Genomic DNA, 4,232 nt, shown 5'->3' on the forward strand with positions numbered 1-4,232 from the left:
TCAAACTTGGTCTGACCAACTCCAGAGCTTGCAGAGGGTGGCGAAAGCAGGGCTAGCATTGCCCCTCCCCAACCATGCCAGCTCACCCTCAAACCCAAGACTTCTAATTAGGGCAGTCCTTTTTGCACTCTGCAGCCCATCTGACCTCTTCCTTCTCAAGCCCTATCTGCAGCCCATCCTTCCAGAGCTGGAGAGGAGGCAGGACAGGCTCAGGAAGGTTCTACTTTTTCCCTACCCTCACATCCTCCTACTTCCACCTGCCCCATAGCTGTTTAATTCCATTGTCTCAAAAATGAGGGCTGCTTGGGTTTTCATGGGGAGGGAGCAGACAGCAGGGCCAGCGCACCCTGGCACGTGGGAAGGGGCCTGAGCCCAACTTGGCACACTGACCGGGCATGGCCTGGCTAGCATCGTCATCCCACACATCAGAGTAGCCATGGTCGCTTTTGTTAGCTGGGATTACTGCATTCAGGAGGGAGGAGGAGAGAAAGGAGGGGTCCCAGGCTGAGGTGGGAAAGGGAGGGGGCACCACAAACTCCTAGGGGTGAGCGTGAGCAGAGATTTGTAGCTCAGCCTGGCAAGAAAGACTTACCAGGGCTCCGTGAGTGGCCTCAGCCCAAACTCCAAGCCCCTGGGACTCAGGTACTCCCTGTCCCCAGTGGCTTTCTCTTCCTCCCCACTGCTGCTTGCTCTGACTCCATTATGGCTGGGGCAACTGGGACCAGCAGGAGCCCTGCCTGACTCCCACATTTAGAAAAAGAGGATGTGTACTCCACCCTCAGCCCCAGAAAGATTTACACCTATCTGGTAAATCCATGACAATATGACTGAACAGGACTCAAGCTTCTTCCCAGGCAGCCACTGATCATCTGTTCCCTCTCTTACCTCCTAGGAACACAGGCTTTGGAGTCAAAGAAACTCGGCTTCAAATCCCAACTCCTCTGCTTTTTAACTGTGGGACCCTAAGCAAGTTAGTTCGCTTCTCTGGGTCTCAGGTTCCTTATCTCCAAACTGACAGAATCTTGTGATAAAGGAGCTATAAAAGATAAAGGCCTATATAAAAGAATATATACCGCGCCAGGCGCGGTAGCTCACGCCTGTAATCCCAGCACTTTGGGAGGCTGAGGCGAGCAGATCACCTGAGGTCAGAAGTTCGAGACTAGCCTGACCAACATGGAGAAACCCCATCTCTACTAAAAATACAAAATAAGCTGGGCGTGGGGGCACATGCCTGTAATCCCAGCTACTCAGGAGGCTGAGGCAGGAGAATTGCTTGAACCCAGGAGGCGGTGGCTGCGGTGAGCCGAGATCACGCCATTGCACTGCAGCCTGGGCAACAAGAGCAAAACTCCATCTCAAAGAAAGAAAGAAAGAATATATAATAAAACTAATGTTTGTCAAGTGCCCATTATGTGCCAGGATGTTTCGTGTATTATCTGACTAAGTCCCCCCAAACACTTGATGAGGTTGGTGTTATGATTATTGCTCCCATTTTATAGGCAAGAAAACTGAGGCTTAGGTGAAGTATTTTGCCAAAGCTGTCAAGCGTTAGAGCTGGGATAAGTGCCCAGGACCCAGATAACATAGCTTATGCTCTCGGCTCCCCTGATGTGCTGGTGGCTGGTGCGTCTGGTCACCCAGAACCACGGGTTTGCACCCTATCCCACCCAGAATGCTGACCCCAGGGAGTCATCCCAGGATCCCTTCATCCCAGGTCTTTTTGAACCCATGGCAACTTCTCCTGGCCACCTCCCTAAGACTTCCTCTTCCCCCAGGGCTGGGGCCAGGGTTGGAGCTGGGACGTGACATTCTGTGGATATGTGTCCAGGTAACTCGAGTAGGGGCAGTAGACCCCAGGAGGAGCCTTTGTACTTGGGGTGTGTCTGTTTTTAATCTTCTCCCATCTGACCACTTGCTTGGCCCAGGAAGAGCCTGAGGACCCATTGGGTCATCACAGCATTCCCCAGGGGGTGGTTGCTTTAAGGGAGAGATTTTCTTGGATAGCTCCTCTTCTTCCTCCTTCAGCTCCCAGTCCAGAAGTCACTTCCTCAGGGAATGTCCTAGACAGGCCCTGTCCCCTATCACAGTTAAAAAAAATACACTTTTCCCCCATGGTTGCTTTGATCAACATCTCCCCCTGTGCCCCAACCCCATGTGCTTCTTGTGAACAGGGACAAGATGACTCTGTTCACCACCATCCCCAGGACCTGGTAAAGCACCATGTGTGTTAAACAGAGGAATGAACTAATGGGCTTGCCTGGACCCACAGTGTCCCAGGAAAGCTGAGAGGATGTCCCCCTGGCAGTGATTGCAGCAGAGACAGATCTGACCTCTGCCATCAGTAGAGAGGAACAGGCCCTACCAGCCTTCCTGGACCAGTTCATAAGAGAAATCAAACCCAGAGAACTGCCAAGGGGCAGGTACCAATGAAATATCCTCTCAGCCCCAGACCCCTTGCCTCAGCTGGCACCTGCCTGGAGCACTTGGGCTACAGCCTCAGTGAGGGTTCTTTCTCCAACAGCAGCAGCAGCAGTAGTAGTAGCAGCAGCAGCAATAATAGTAATAATAATAATGACAGATATTCCCAGAGTGCTTACTGGGTCCCCAGCCCTGGGATAAGCATCTTCCATGACTTCTCTCTCAGAACCCTCACAGTGGCCTTAGAAGATAAATGCCATGTTTATCCCCATTTTGCAGATGAGGAGACAATCTCGGAAAGGTTGATGTGTGCAAAGTCGCCCAGCACATGAGGGGACAATAAGATTGTGAAGCCAGGTGGCCAGAGCCCAGACCAGATGTCTTAACCCCAAAGCTTTTCTGCCTCTGGAGCTTGCCTCTCTAATGTGATAGTCTGGGCCAGGTGCAGCCTGCTAAGTGGGCCTACCTGAATTCACACATGCTGAATTCTCAGGGACCGGAAGCCCACCTCCACCTCCATTGCTCAATAGGGCACTTATTCATTTATTATGTTGACAGATACTTACTGAATACCTACTATGTGCCAGATACTCTACTAGGCACTAAGGACAAGTTAATGCAACAAAACTAGACTCAGTCCCTGCTCTCGCAGAGTACATGCTAGTGGAAAATAATCAAACAAATGTGTCCAGTTACAAACAGATACATGCAAAGAAGGAAAACTAAAGCCGGCTCTGAGGAAGAACAGGGAAGGCATAATTTAGACTGGGGGATCAGGGAAGTCCTTTCAGACGTGATGTTTATACACTAACACAACCGATCAATCAGCCAATTGATTAATCCAGGCTAGAGAGGCAGTAAGGGTTCCACCTGCTGTGACTTCCGGAGTAAATAGGTTTCCCCTTGGTTTCCCCCCGCAATTCAAGAAAAATAAATAGGGCTACAGTCCACAGCCATTTTGCCGTTTGCTAAGGGAAGTCTCTAAGATTCCAGATTCCTGTGACCTCAGAGTAAAGGGTGAGGGAAAGTATAATCTGACTTGGTTTTTTGTTTCTCTTGGATAAAACAGGAAGGGCAGGGTTCCCCCACGCCCTGATTAGTGATTGAGCCGCCAGCCCCGGGCCTCCCTCCGCACTCAGAAATGTGGTGTTCTGTCGCCACCTGGTGGACATAATAGACGATGCCGCAGCGGCCCAGCCTCCCGCGTCTGGGGTAGGATCCAGAAAGCGGCTTCCTTCAGGCAGAGTCTAATAAGGAGGTAATAAGGAGGTTTGGGTGACTTCCTGGCAGGGAGCGGGAGTGGGAGTGGGAGAAGGGTGGATGGGGAACTGCTGCTTGAAAGTCAACTGACTGGAGAACGACAATGGCCCCATTGTGTTCGGGACCTTGAACTTGATTTCCTGCCACTCTCATCTCCGGAGTAGCATCCCCCAGGTCTGATTGGACGGGAGTCCGCTCCGTGACAGTGGGCGGGCCCCGGGGCTGGACACTCGGCCTTAGGCTCCCCAAGGCCTGGGCGCCCGACTGGCCCAGTCCCCCAGGAGACCCAGGGAACGGGGATGGGACAAGGGGCCGACGCTTCTCAGAAGTCGTTTCCTCCTTTCTCTCTACAATCCAAGTGTGGGGGCAGGCCGCGCGCGGGGGCTCACGCCTGTAATCCCAGCACTGTGGGATGCTGAGGCGGGCGAATCACTTGAGGCCAGGAGTTGGAGACAGGACTGGCCAACATGGTGAAACCCCGTCTCTACTAAAAAAAAGAAAGAAAAAAAAAAATTAGCCGGGCATGGTGGCGCGTGCCTGTAATCCCAGCTACT

The 4,232-nt window shown here is 52.2% G+C and overlaps 1 long non-coding RNA gene across 1 annotated transcript in view; it reads left to right on the plus strand.

The window, feature by feature from the left end:
* Nucleotides 1–3,590: 3,590 nt before the first annotated feature.
* The window catches only part of LOC105507007, an 11,901-nt gene continuing 11,259 nt past the window's right edge, over nucleotides 3,591–4,232 (plus strand). The window contains exon 1 of the long non-coding RNA XR_001001029.1: nucleotides 3,591–3,630. This is a non-coding gene — a long non-coding RNA (uncharacterized LOC105507007). The remainder of the gene's footprint in view (nucleotides 3,631–4,232) is intronic.

The sequence above is a fragment of the Colobus angolensis genome, unplaced genomic scaffold (assembly GCF_000951035.1).
Source record: "Colobus angolensis palliatus isolate OR3802 unplaced genomic scaffold, Cang.pa_1.0 Scaffold142, whole genome shotgun sequence".
Lineage (NCBI taxonomy): Eukaryota > Metazoa > Chordata > Mammalia > Primates > Cercopithecidae > Colobus > Colobus angolensis.